Below are 15,410 nucleotides of genomic sequence, written 5' to 3'. Positions count from 1 at the left end.
AATCTGCCCAACTTCCTTTCAATCACCTGACACATTAGGCCAAACCGAACCACGTGTTCTGCAGGCCGACACCGAAGACTTTTCAAGGTTCCGAGATGGTTCCATCAATTGTACCGTTCAGGTGGGCAAACAAAAAAGAAAAGAATTGAAGACGCGTGATAGCAAAGTACTTTTGCTTGAGATTGCGTGGCACGCACATTTTCGCGCTTGAGGTTGGCTTGGGAAGAAGCCCCCGAGGGCTCAGTCATCTGGGCGATGGCTCAAATTACCATCCTCGCCTCTTTGGATGATGATGTCATGCTGGAACAATGTCTATGGGAATCCTGTGGCAATGAAAATGCCGCGAGATACTGGATCTTCTGGGTGTTCTAAGCATCTCTTCAGTCCAGAGCACAAAATCAATTGTGCCGAAAATTTCAGCAGAAAAACTTCATATCATCTTGGACAGATTTATGAATCATTTGTAGCATTTTTTTCCTTATTGCTCGAACTCATTGAGGCCGCAATATATGTAATCTATCGATTTATGCTACTTGATTCTATAATAAAGATATTTTCCGGTTCTTTCTCTGTACACTACCGCTCTTGAAATTAAATGGTTCCAGACCAAGTCCAAAAAGAAATTAACTTTTGGCCATCTCTGTCTACCTGATCAGTTAACCTGAATTTCAAAGAAAAGTTTTCTGCTTTTTGTAAATAAATATGAAAATTACCCAAGACACATAATTTATTTATTTATTTATTTTGATAAAATATGAGACGCAGAAGAATAAATACAAAATGATCTTTTTTTTCTTAAATTTGCACAATAATGTTCAGTTCAACTTATAAATTGCGTTCTAAACCTAACATGAGATTTCTTGGTTTCAATTTTGGATTATTTCTGAATCCGAATAATTTTTATAAACAAAAACTTTAAGGTTTAGTTAAATTTCTTTAGTCAGAGAACATTTAACTGCTGCGGAACTGCTTAGGCAAGCCCTATAGTAAAGCACTATAAATTAGGTTCCCGAAATGAGAACCTCGTAAGCCGAGACATAGGGGAAACTGGGGCACCACCAAACACGGGGTACCACCAAACACTGCGATTTTTTAATCGAATATTCGACTTCAGAGGATAAGACCTATAGGAATTTTTAGGCACTATAGGGATGCTTGTGCACTGAAGGAATGATCGAGATAGTCCAAGTAGTTTAGAAATAATAATTAGTGTTTGGTGGCACCCCGTGTTTGGTGGTGCCCCAGTTTCCCCTACACAAAATAATCTCAAAGGCTTTTTACAATTTAAAAAGTATTCTAAGAATACTGAATAATATTTTAGTTATTAAATTGTTATTTTTTGATTATTTCTTATTTCATTTACCAAAGTTTTTTTTCTATTTTTATTTAAATTTATTGTTCTCAAGCATCGCGCTGAAAAAAAAACCAAAAATTTGAATTGATGCAAAGGAAATAGTGCAGAGTAACAAGAGCGCACGATTCTAATTGATCTTGTGAAAAAAATTAGTAAACGAAAAAAATGAAGCCATAAAGAAATTGACAAGTTTTTAATGATGTATGTCTTGGCTAAACGTATCAAATATTTTCGTAACCTCTTCTTCGTGAATTATTTGTTAAATTTTCTTTTCTTGTATCATTAATACAGACCATTTAATTTAATTTAGTCAATGTAAACGGCAAATCCAATACGATTCCTTGTATTGAATCGGATCGGGTTTAGCCTGTTCCATTATCTTAAAAACTTTAAAGGCGAGCAAAATGGAATTCAGAGTAAAATGTTGATATATTTTTGCACCTAAAATGTGTTAATGTTACGAGGAAAAAAAGTTAATCGCACCCCCTTTTTTCTCAGCGTAAGATGAAATTAGGGTAATATGGGGTAATTTGGAACCATTTATAATTTGGGACATTTGAGACTTTCTCATTGTTTCAGATGAGAAAAGAGAAAACAAAGGCCGCGAAATAGAAGAAAAAGGCGATTAAGAAGAACAAAAACAGCTTTTCTTCCTTTTGAATTTCTAAAACGGTGAGAAAATCTCAAATGTCCCAAATTGTAAATGGTTCCAAATTACCCCATATTACCCTAATTTCATCTTACGCTCAGAAAAAAGGGGGTGCGATTAACTTTTTTCCTCGTAACTTTAACACTTTTTAGGTGTAAAAATATATCAATATTTTTGATGTTAATTTTACACCTTTTGAAGTGTAAAATTAACATGAAAAAGGGTAACTTTAACCCATAATACACCTAAAAGCATAATATTTACACCGATTTCGGATCAATAATGCAGGGTAAAATTAACATTTCCGGAATGTTATTTTAACTTTTTCGGATTTCTCTATGGACTTTGGTGGCAAAGCGATAGAAACAAATTTTATTTTTTAAGGTTAAACAGCTCTCTATATGGAACATTTCTCAATCGATTGGGATAAATTTGGATTATTTTGAAAGGTCTTGAAATTCTGAATAAGTCTAATCTGATTTAAATAAGCAACGCATTTGTAATAAATATATGCAAATGTGTGTTTTAGAATGTTTAATTCTAATGGTTTTTGATAGGGTTTATGGGCAGATTTCAAGCAAGATAATCCACCTGTATTATCGATTATGAAACAGCATAAGCATAAAAATAGTGCGTGAATTTAAATACGAGCACACTGCGAATTTCTCTTCGTCATTGATTTTTTCTGGCAGGTCTCTTCTGGCAAGAGATCGGTGATCAATTTTGCAGATCACGTGAGAGCTGTCTTAGTTAACACAGCTCGTCAGCAATGTCTCTTTGCATCATCTCATGTATTTTGTCAAGATGCCCATTGAGCACCAGCTTCTATTGCAAAAAAAAAGAAGTCCCAAGAGGGTGAGAAAGAAGAGTAGAAAAATATTGAAGTGTTTTCTCAGAACATCCACAAATCTGTCTTTGTTCACACTTTTGGATGCTCTCTTGGTTATTAAGGCTGCAGAGGGTCAGAATTGGCATGGAGGTTGTTAGTGAAGCTGAGATATCCATTTGTGGTGTTCCACAGGGATCGATTTTGGGACCTCTCCTTTTCAACATTTATTTCAATGATATTTTTGACTTGGGTTTAACTGGGAGAAGTATAGCATATGCGGACGACATAGCCGTTGCTTACGCGGGTGTTTCGGAGGAGGGTGTTTGGGGTGATATTGATCGGGACCTGAGCCTGTTGAGATGTTGGTTTGACAGCCAGCGAATGGTTCTTAGTGAAAAATCCAGAGTAATGGTGTTCCATCCTGGGAGTCGTATGTTGGGCTCAAGGGTTCATACAGTGTGTCATTCTGGGCATTGCGATAGACCAAGGAGTGGGCCGTGTATTCGGGGGTGTGTTCCAATTTATAGGGTCAATGAGTTTAGATACCTAGGAGTATGGTTAGATTATCGACTGAATTGGCGCAAACACATCACTCATCTCTCACAGGACCTTAGAAATCTTCTGAGATACTGTTATATGATTCGCAAGTTGGGTACTGATGGTATATTGCGGTCCTACTATTATGCCATGGTAGAATCTAAGTTGAGATATGGGTTGCCTTTCTGGGGATGCTCTTGTAGCTCTATTTTGAGTCCAATTTTGGTTTTACAGAAGAAAATCATGAGAATAATTTCACACTCTGGTAGATTTGATCATACCGCTCATCTTTTTTCTAAGTGGAATATTTTGTCCTTTTATGCACTTTTAATAGTTGCTCTTTCTAATAATTTTTTCAAATATAATAATTTAAATTCCTTCCTTCTAGCTAATGACATCTCAAGATCAGGTGATTTAGTACCCGTTCCTAGACCTAGATATGAGTGGTTCAAGAGGTCCCTAAATTTTAAGTCTCCCATAACTATAAATAATTTATATAGAGAAGGTATACCTCTGTCTATGGGTGCAATCAAATCTCGTGTACGAGATTTTGATAGACGTAAACTACTGGGGGTGCTATGCTCAAGATTCGATGGCCATGTATACACTTGTTGAGGCGATGTTTCTTGTTCTTCTTTATGTCTGTTCTCTGTACCATTTGAGTGTCTAAGAGGTTCACTTTTCCAAATAACCTTTTTCTATTTTTTTCTTTTATTTTGTAATGTTTAGATTATTATTAATATTATTGCTATTTTTTACTAGTCTATTTGTTTCTTTTTTTTTTTTTTTTTTACTAATGGAGTGTTTCCTTCTTTTTTTTGACATATGAGAAGCTTAATGAGGCTTGTTTGGCTGATTTCTTTTTCCGAATGGTCTCCCGTTTATACGGACCGCTCCTGTCGGCGGTTTGGGGGCTTTGACTTGGTATGGCTCGGCGTCGCCCGTGTGTCTTTCCGCCTTTTATCCTTGCGGGGCCGCCTGAAGGGTTGAGCGGTGCCGGGCGCCCCAGGAGTCTGACCGTTCTCCCTGGGTTTGCGCGGTTCTGTTTTTTGAGGTTTCTTTTTTCCAGCTTAACTGGTTTTCTCTTTTTCCTCCTAATGTGATGAGCGGACCCGCGACTCTCTGGGGGAGGGACGCTCGGGTGCCGGGGCGTGGTCTGTGAGGGTGGGGGGATGTCCGGGGGGGCGTCGTTCTTTGTCTGGTTTGAAGTCGCCTGCCGTTACTTGTTTGGGGCTCCGTCTGGCGGGGGTCCGTTCGGATTTCAATTTCAATGACGCCAATTAATAATAAAAGAGATATGGTTTAGCCTTGCTTTTTTTTTTTTAATTTTTCTTTGCATTTTATTTTATCTAATTATCTATCTCTAATTTGTTTTTTTTTTAACTTCTCGGAGATCACATCTCCATTTAGAGAGCGCGAACAGCTTTTGGCTATGCGCTAACTCTACAAAAAAAAACGCACTCTACATCCTTGTGCCTTTGCGCTAGGTTTCTGCCATTGTAATATTTAAAATGAATTTTGTAACATCAAATATTTGAAAGATTACACAGCCAATGAAGAAGCATTTCTGCCGTTTGGCTTCGGAGGCTGGTCATCAACGCTAAGACGGCGGCAGACGCATGGGAGGGTGGGATATGTAGAGTTTGAATAAAACATTATTATTATTATTATTATATTATTATTATTTTTTCTTCTTAGGAGAAAACGAGGCCCAAATTGCGGACCAAAGGAATTTCTCGATCTCATTCGCCCTTCTTTTCTCTGTGTGTATTTCCTCCAACGAGGGCTTGTCTCTGGGCTACCAATGTTTATGCGGATGCTTAATATGAAATTAACTCATATGGCATTTCTTTTGGGCTTCCACCATACGACAGCAACAAAAAAATTTCCTGCGCTATCTTTTTGATGTTTTTCGTCATTTGACTTTGGCTCCTCTGTCTCACATCTCTGGGATGCTGGATATCTTCTCGAAATTCCCATGGAATGCCATCCAAGCCAATATGTTAAGCTAATTCTCAATTGGATTTGACACAATTTCGTTCTTGGATTTTTTTTTGTGGATCCATCTGGTGGATGAAAGTGATTTCACTTGGAGATTTTGATGCGAATTTTTGGAACTGAGGGATCTACTTGAAAGCTAAATGTGGAATCTAGAAAATTCTCTAAGCGTGAGCAAATGAGAAAATTGTTTTTTTTAGAATTGGAAATTTGAAGTCAATTATTTTATAATAGAATATTGACAGCTGTCAATGATCGTAAATACTTATTTTAGCGCCATCTACAATGAGTATGTGTCAATGTTTCTGTCAATTCTAGGATTAGTGTGACATTGATTGCAAACAAATCCTTAAATTAAACAAATTAAGCTATTTATGTTTTTCCAAATAACATCAAAAAAATAAAATTAAACGTCATTTGCTAATATGAAAATTCATTATTTCACTTTCTAGTTTTGTGGGAGTATACAAAATTGTAACGTTACAAAAATTGGAGCAATGCTATGGTAAAGATTAATAATCCAAACTCATTAAAGCTGAAACACTATTTTCACGGAATCAATATTATGAAACTTAATACATAAAAAGGATTATGTCCACTTTTCATATGATTGCATAAAAACCAATCTTTCCCTGACACTGCTGATGTGTATTTACACCTTAATGCTTTACTTTACAGAAGATTCCTATGTAAACTATGTAATAAAGCCCGATATATAATTATTGTTAGGTTTATTTAGAAGGTCGATTATAGGACAAAATTATAGACAATTTTCTGTAGGGGACAGTGGTATCTTCGGACAACTTAACACTTTAACTCTTTCGTCTCTTTTGGGACTCTGAGTACCCAAACCAGCATATGAATGTTCTGTGAAAAACAATGTTTTTTAATTATTCAGAACTGATAAAAGTCCTATTCATGTGGATGATTACAAACTATAAGGATGTCCAAATGTAAGATATTTTTTTGTAGGACCTCAATTAATTCCTGAGCTTAGATATTTTTGATTAAAAAAAGATGAAATTGGCTTGCAGCATATGCTGCGGTCCGGAAAGAGTTAAGGGCGAGTGGGACGCCGGTGTCCCAAAAACAAAAATTATTCTTTTAACTAACAAGAACACATACTACACTTTGATCTTAGCCGTTAGGTCAAGATGCGATCATTCTTTTGACTATACAAAGTTATTTTGTCTTCTAAATAGTCCGAAAAATTAGTTTTTAATTTTGGGACACTGGTTTCAAATTCGTCCTTAAAGGGTTAAACTTCAAACAATTTAAAGTTTTATTATTTTTAGTTATTTCACGCGTTTATAAAACGTGTTGAGAAAAAATTGTTTGAAGCTTGAATCTTCCGAAGGTAGCGAGCTTTCCCCTATTTTAGAAAAGAATTGTTCCAGGTTCGAATCCATTTATGGTTATCAATAAAAATACTAGGGGAAAGCACGTTACCTTCGGAAGATTCAAGCTGCGAGCAAACAATTTTTTTTTGAATCTGAAATCACAATCTGTAAAGAATCACGGGTCAATTCATCAAAAATTTGAGTTGTCCGAAGCTTGAGTCGTGCGAAGATAGCGCGCCTTCCCCTAACCAGAAATACTGAATATTCATTTCAAAATTAAAATCTTAAAATTAGCTGGACAATGCTTAATTTTTTTAAATTTCGTCACAAAAAAAACCCTGAAAAGTTTACGTTCGAAAAATGGTGAAAATCCAAAATCAGCTGTTTTATGCAAATATGTTTTTAAAGTCAAGTGAAGACTTGAGATCGAAATTTAATTGGCTGAGAGAGAGTTTCTCAACCAAAAGCTAAAAGGTAATATCTTTGTACAAAATATCATTGATGATGGAAAATTTGAAACTGAATTTCGAATTATAATAAGATAGAAGGACAGAAATACCATGAATCTTATTTCCAATGTGCATATTTCTCAAAAGATTTGGACAAGATTTTGTTTATTGGAAAGGTCTTGGAATTATTGGCAAGTCTTAATTGATTACAAATCGATATAAAATTATTTTATTTGGAAGTGCAAATTGATTTGATTTTCGTGATAATAAAAAGAAGAGTAATGTTGATAATTCGACCCGTTTGAAACTCAAATAGGAAATTACATGAGCCACCTTGTAGAACTATCAGGAAATTCTAATGTGTTTTCTTTAGTTTCCGAAATCGATTTTCGAATTTTGTAAACCTGATTAAAAAATATGTACTTTATTATTATCAATTTTCGAAATGATATATAAAATCTCAACTGTTTCATTCACAGCCGGAGTTTGAAAATTTCAAATAATGAATGCAAAACCCATAGGGTAAAGTGATATAAGTTGGACATAGTGTTACAAGTTGGACAATTCGCTAGTACAAGTTGGACATGGATTTTTTCTTGATAAATACAGTACAAAATTTGTTTTTAAGCACAAGGAACCAAATTATAAAACTAAAGCATTAAAAATATACAAATAAAAATGAAGTACTAAATTTATCAAGACAAAAAGCCCTGTCCAAATTGTACCATTGATTGTCCAACTTGTACCACTTTACCCTAAGTAAACACATTTTTGCTTCTCATTTCGTCTGCTTGGTGGTTGAAATAATTTATTTCACAGTCATTGCTCTGTTCTAAAACCGAAAATCAGTCGTGACAGGAACCAACAGAAAGAAAAGTCGATAACGTAGAACCACTTGAGAACAGTAAAATGCTAAAAAACATGTTCAATTTTCAATTAATTAGAAACATGGAAAAGGGAAATCTTTCTCCTGAATATTTTCTTTTAGCAAATGACTGCTCTCAACCGTTACCACTTTTTCGAACTTTTTAAAATAAAATGATCAAACTGTCGTGACAGAAACCAACACAAGGAAAAGTCGATAACGTAGAACCACTTGAGAACAGTAAAGTGCTAATATACAAAGTTCATTTTTCATTGGAATTAGGGCAGAATCACATTGACAATAAAATGATCGCCGTAGCCTCACCGTATTTCGTTAATTTACGCATTTTCATTCCAATTCTTACTCAAATTTTCCATTACCGTATTACCTTATCTCATACTCAGTGGCACTAGGTGAAAATAATATAAGAAACTTGGAGAAATAAAACAAAAATTTGATAAACGGTGAGCCAAAAAAACTGTAAGAGAAATTAATTAATCGTACAGTTTTTTGCTCACCGTTTAGGGTAAGTGTGCCAAATTTCGGCATAGTTGCATGCAAGCGCCAAAGTCTCAAGTTTGAAATGTAATATCTTTAATAGAAATTGATTTTTTTTATTACCTCTTTTTAATAAGTGTTGCTTGGAACCTTGTAAAGAGTTTGTCGCCTTTATTTACTCCAAAATCATTCTTAATACATTTTAAAATGAATAAAAATGTAGACATAGAGTTGGTGCCCTATTTCGGCCACCTTCATTCTCATAGTCTCTTGCCCTTAGGGAATTCTTCAAATGTCTTTTTCAAGTCATCTCGTATGTCGAAACTACATTTTTTGTTATTCTTTTGCATTGTATAATCTCTAGAGTATGCAAAAACTAAAAATTCATGGAAATTCGAGGAACAAAAAAGGTGGCCGAAATTGCAAGCTGGCCGGAATTTGGCACACTTACCCTATCGCATTTTTGTTTTATTTCTTCAATTTTCTTATATTATTTTCACCTAGTGCCATCGAGTATGAGATAAGGTAATACGGTGATCGAGAATTTGCGTAAGAATTGCAATGAAAATGCGTAAATTAACAAAATACGGTGAGTATTTTACTGTCAATGTGATTCTGCCATTGTAAAATTTGACATTTGTCAATGCAATAAATCTTCTCAATTTTAACTGCGCCATCTATGTCTTCCCTAAGCATCTGTAGATGCTTTTTGTGGTTCAGTATCTTCACTCATCGCCTTCCAATTTGGCGGACGATGATGTGAATAGCATAGCACATTATTATTTTTATTTTTACGCGATTTATTGTGTGTTGATCACATCGTAAAGAGAATTCTCGCAAAAACTCGAGTGCTTCCAGCAGTAAAACAATTAATTTGATGATAAATTGCCACTCCACGTGTTTCATCTCCCAAAAATTTCAGTATGTTGCTAAAATGGATTTTTTTTCTGAGGGGGGAGAGTGATGGGTTCTTAAAACTAAAGTCAGACTTACATTTAGAGTATTGGTTAATTAGTGTAAAAATGGTGGTCTAGAGCGGTTCTTTTTTTTTAAATTTTAATCCAATGAAAAAGGGGGGTTTCTATCCAAAATCCGGCTTCACCTCAAGACACACTTTTCTCTCCAGGCCAATTGTTCAGCTTGGGATGAATGGACAAAATTGTCCTCTTGTTTTTTATTCACACAGAAATTTTTATAAAGCACCTCTGAATGGTTTTTTTTTCAGCGAGATTTCCCGCAATGATAGCACCAAATATCCAAATGTAACAATATGTATAGGGAAAAAAAATATATATAGCGTGAAAAGTACTGTAGAAATTACACCAACAAACAAGCTATTTAGATGTTTACGAGTTTGTAACAAATAAGTTAAAGAGACAACTAAACAAAGCCGTGATTATTTGTTACCAAACGCTCGAGAACAAGTACACACGCGGAATAAAAATAAGAAGGGAAAATAAGGGAATTTAATATAAATTGTCTGGTGTCTCAATATAAAGAGTCTTATGGTCTGTTCTTTTGCACTTTTAGTTTTTCTCACTGGACACTCACAGAAATTGAGTGAAACATTGCACAATTAACTTTTTTTTATCTACTCTTTTTTTTATTAATTATATTAACACAGGTTTTAAGTACACTTCGCATCACAAATTGCTGACATTGTGCTGCACTTTTGAAATATTTCAGTATCTCTTAGGAAGTGGCTTAATTTCTTAATTTTAAGAGATATTATCAAAAAAAAAAATCTGAGGTCTGGACCGTTTCGTCTTTTTTCTTTCGTGCAAATTGCGAGAGTTTTTGGAGTTGATTTTAAGTACGTAAGACGACGGAGCGCAATATTCTCTGTTCACATTAAGATCTCGGCTACCACTAAGTCAAAGGTGCTCAATTCAACTGCTTTTATAAGGACTGGCAGCAGCTAAAGAGTGTGCATGAAGTATAGTTCCATTCAGTTGAGAGATTTATCGCGGAGAATATTTTCTTCGTCACAACTTGCCATCCAAAGAGTGGAAGACCCCACAACAGCTCTGGCCACCATCCACAGATCTTTAGTCTCTTTTTTTTTCCTTCCACATCTCACAATCGTTTTAGCACGCAGGAAAAAAATAACCATCTTGTACGAGCCTCTTGTACTAATTTGTAGTATTGGTCAGTACACAGAGAGAGAGAGGCGAGATAAGTCTCATGAGATTAATTGTAGGCTATTTTCATTGCGATAATCTCCTCTCTCACATATCTCTCCCCAAGTTAACAAGAAAGAAAAACCGCCTCTTTCACTCTTACGCACCCAAAAGAAAAACTTCCCACGGAGCTTTTCCGCGCGCGCGAAATCCCAATAGGCCTTAAACCTCCCATTCAACCCTTTCCCCCTTTTGGGTTTGCGCGCCAAAGTTGAAAATAGCCGCAGAGGATTTATATTACGCCTATCTAATGCTAAAACGTGCCTGCATGTGCATTTAAAATGCTAATTGAGTGAGTAATGGATGATTTATAGGGATTAGACCAGGAGATGCTTTGATCCAGTTCCAGAGACTTTGCACATTGATCTAACATCTAATCATAGCTATTAATTGGTATTCATGATTCAGATGCATGGTGTCATATCTTTTTTATTTTAACTTTTTTTTTATAAAGAAAATTAATAATTCAGATCAATGTGGGAATTTTTAAAATAAACGGATTACGTTTACTTGATAAATAATTTCAATGCAGAAGGTGTTTTGCAAAATAAGCTTAACCATTTGATACGGGTTTCAGACTAGTTAGCCATACGGCTTAACCCTTAACCCTTTAAGGACGATTGGAACACCGGTGTCCCATAATGAAAATAATTTTTCCTGACTACCTAAAGTTATTTTTTTTCTTATGTCTGTACATAATTGTAAAGTAGAAGGTTCAATGAATCTAGAATATTTTTTGCAACTCTCTAGCTATTTGCTATGTAGTAAATATTTAAGCTCAAAAATGGCGAATTTTTAAATTCTCAAATTCATAATTGATTTTATTTATTTTTTATACTTACAATTTTTTTTAAGCAAAACCCTTTTGGCAATAAAAACTACGATACTCATACCTAATATTTTTCATTAAAGCGAAAAATATTATTCATTAGTATTGACAGAAAAATTACTTAAATTGTTAAGCTATTTTTGTTCGTATCGTTCATAGAAGCACAAAATACACCGAATCAGACTCTGTTGGACTTTCCAAGGTTAGATGTAAGACTTATCATTGATTATGTTATTCAATTATATTTTTATTCTTGATTTTCCGTCCGTAAAAAGTGTGTCGTTGTTAAAGGGTTACACCTTAAGGACGAATGGGACACCGAATATATGAAAAACTTGTTTAAATTTCAATTTCTTATCAATCAAGAATTTTTTGGAGCATTTTTACTTAGAATTGAATTATTAAGGACAAATAATCTATTTCAATTAAATAAAAATTAATAGGGGAAAGTGCTCATGCTTTGTACGCTGTGAAGCTTCATAATGACTAAATTTTTTCTATGTTTTTCAATAAATGTGATTCCGCAATATGTTTTAAAAACTGGACAATTTCCTTTAGTTTTAAAATATGATTACGATGAGTCACATTTAATTGAAAAAGAGGAAAAGTTTAGTAATTACGAAGCATGGGTACTTTCCTGTATTCCGATTTTAAAGAATCGAATTAGCAAGAGTCTACTGGTGAAATCAGATCCTAGATGTTATCAATTTTGAATATGTCTTAGAGGTAGTCACGGCGAATATTCACGATCATAAATCATATACTAAGTGTCCTCATTTTTGGAATCGACGCGACATAAGAATGTGGAAATGTTTATAATTATTTTTCTGAGAATTATCTTTCAAAGTTTCTGCTTATATGGATCACTCTTTGATGTTTTATTGACAAAGAATCACAATGTTTAAATTACCTTGAAAAGGAATGTACTTCTTGCGAAATTCAAATCGGTATAAGATCATAAAATTTTAAAATTAGATATCTTATAAAAGACAAAGAAGTTCGAAGGGAGAGCAATCATATAAATATCATAAATATCATAATAAAGACGTCTCCTTTATTTCCAAATTCTGATTTCACCGCTCAGAAATCATAATTCTATGTCCGAAAAACATTTCGATATCGAATTTTCGAAGAAGAAAGTTTAACCACGTTAGAAGGCCTATTTCTTAACCGATTTACTTAAATTTGGATTTTTTGAATGATCTTGCAATTTCAATTCAATTCAATTTATTAATATTTCATAGGACAATCTGTCCTCTGTACAAAGAAAATACAAAAAAAAACTTAACTTCAAGAACAGCTCGTGGAACACGAGGAAAGCGTGGAAGCCACAAATCTAAGGATAAGCTCCCTCTTCCGCTCGCGAGGCAAGCCAGACAACGATCCCTTCAACAAATAGGGAATCGCCTAGTTTCTAGTTCGAAATTTCTAACTAGACTTCTTCGGACTCAAGCGGTAGTGAATCGGTAATATACGCGTAAATGTTTGTGAATTCCCAAAGGGCACTTTCGAAAAGCTCGTGAATCGTAAAACCCACTGAAAAGTTCGAAAAAGTTTGTATTTTTTCACAAACATTGTTCGTAACCTGATCATTCGATGATCATTTTTCTACTTTTACAAACATTTGTTTGTATATTTTGTTTGTCCAAAAATACGAACAAAGCGAACAAATGACAAAATTTCACAAACATTTTTCTGTGTGTTCACAAACTTTTACAAACAAGTATTTGTAAAAATTAAAAATACTCATCAAATGATCATTTTACTAACAATGGCCTCAATTGTGAGACCAAGATCAAGATCAAAATTTTAAGCTGTCAAATATTTCCAAAATCAAGATTTCGTATTCTGACGCGAAGTATTTATGGAACCTAAAATATCTTAGCTAAGAACCAAGATTTTCCACACTTAACGAAACGTAATTTCTAACAAATATCTTCATTTCTTTGCCGAATTTATTGAAATTTCGCCATATAAATTAGAAAAAATAATTATAGGTTGTATTAAATAATTATATGACAAGATATTAGCCGGAATAAAAGAAGTGAACACTAAACTTGTGAGGTGTAATAAACCCTGAAATGCTTATGCAAGATGCTATTCTTTTGCAAGTATTCTCAGGGTGTTTTATTTCAAAATGTACATCTAGAAATATGTATCATTACGATTAAATTACAAGATCAAACATAGCATTTTTCATAGTAATTCTCTTTTTGTATCATCCCTTATAGAAATATTCCTCATCAAAAATAATTTCCGCATGAAACTCTTCAAATTGTTAGTATCTTGAAAATTCCAAGCACCTCCGAGAGGTTCTTGGAATAATTTCAAGAAAACAAGAAATTTTACCGTCTTGAAATCTTGAAATATTGGTTCTAGAATTGCAAATCTTGATATCCACAAGGTTTGTGTCTTGGATTTCAAGATTTCAAGACATTTGACAGATTTGACAGATTTCAGAATACCAAAATCTTGAAATTTTCTTGATATTGATATTGATCTTGATCTTTGTCTCAGAATTGAGGCCAATGTTTGTGAAAAAAGTACACACTTTTTCGATATTTTTAGAGCATTTTGTAAGTTTTCAGTAGAAATTCACATTCATTTTGCGAACAATTTACGAAATATTTTTTCTGTGTAGGGAGAAGTCATGCATATTTTAAATGGGATACTTTTGAAAATTGAGCTTTTTCTTCTTCTTTTCAATAGGAATTGATCAGATTATCAAATACTTTTTGAGGCTTTAAAACTATTATTTGAAGTAAATTCTAAGTTTTATTCGAACTCTGTCTCTAAAATTTCGCAATTCATAAAAAAACCTCTTCGTGTGCAAATTAGTTCTTAAACTGATGCTTAATTTTATATAGTATAATAATAGTATATAATAATAATAATAATAATAAAATAATAATAGTAGAAATGCATAGTTCGCAAAATCCTTATGCAATACAGATTCTTAAGATTACGAGTTTTCAGCTATTTTCGCAGAAAAGCACTTGACAAATTTATTTAAAATTCATATTGTTATAAAACAATGCAAAACAAGTTCATATCTCAGTTCATAATAATCTTTGCTCTAGTCTTTTGCACAAGATCACCAAGAACAAAAGGCTATTAATCACTAAAGTTACAATTGCAATTCCTCTGGAAACTTCCGCAACAGCTTTGATCAGGGTTAAGAGGGAAAATTTCCTCTGGACGAATTCTCCATAATGTACTTTTCCGCAGTTGAAAAATTTTCCCAAATTCCACAATCGCGAAAAACGGATCAAGTACAGGTTGAGTCACATTTCTAGCTACTTGCCACCCGTTGTGAGATTAATTTGCCGAGATAATGAGGTGGGCAATTAATAAGTGAGACGATAATTGGCGTGAGTCTGTGAGGATATCAATGGTACAAGAAATTGGAGTGACTCATAAGCCCCTCGGCAAAAATTACCAAAAATATCATCTCAATGTTCGCGAGAGAGAGAGTGATTGTTGATCTCTCGTGAGAGGATTGGAGAGAGGCTGGTGATCTGTTGTGGTGATAATGTTGGGATGGAAGGCAAGGGGTGAGGTACTAAATAGCAAAACGCGCGCTTTCAAATAAAGTCTTGCAGTTAATTCATAAATTATGAGAGTCAATTGTGTTATATTGAAATTTCTCACACATGTATCATCCTTGGGTGAGAAAATTTTCCAAATGGAAAATACAGAGATCAATTAGACGAAGACGGCATTCACAATTTTCTTGGTTGCAGTAGTATTTTCTGACACGTCATTCAGGTTACCCAGGTAGCATTTTGAAGTCATATGACCATTGTATTTGGATTGCAAAAACGAGGAAATTGACGGTCATCAGATGGTCAAATTATGATAAGTGGGAGGCGATTGTAAAAG

The 15,410-nt window shown here is 34.1% G+C and overlaps 1 protein-coding gene across 4 annotated transcripts in view; it reads right to left on the bottom strand.

Moving 5' to 3' along the window:
* LOC129800806 (ion transport peptide-like) overlaps nt 1-15,410 on the bottom strand; it is a 63,155-nt gene that overhangs the window by 40,720 nt on the left and 7,025 nt on the right. Inside the window, exon 1 of one of the 4 annotated variants that reach the window (XM_055845472.1) lies at nt 9,513-10,395. The exons of the other annotated variants lie outside the window; for them this stretch is intronic. The gene's annotated coding sequence lies outside the window, so the exon portion shown is untranslated. Of the gene's footprint in view, nt 1-9,512; nt 10,396-15,410 lie in introns of those variants that run through there. 4 annotated transcript variants of the gene reach the window in all.

Source organism: Phlebotomus papatasi, chromosome 2 (genome assembly GCF_024763615.1).
Source record: "Phlebotomus papatasi isolate M1 chromosome 2, Ppap_2.1, whole genome shotgun sequence".
NCBI lineage: Eukaryota > Metazoa > Arthropoda > Insecta > Diptera > Psychodidae > Phlebotomus > Phlebotomus papatasi.
The sequence above is the reverse complement of the archived record's forward strand: the minus strand, read 5'-3'. Positions and strand labels throughout refer to the sequence as shown.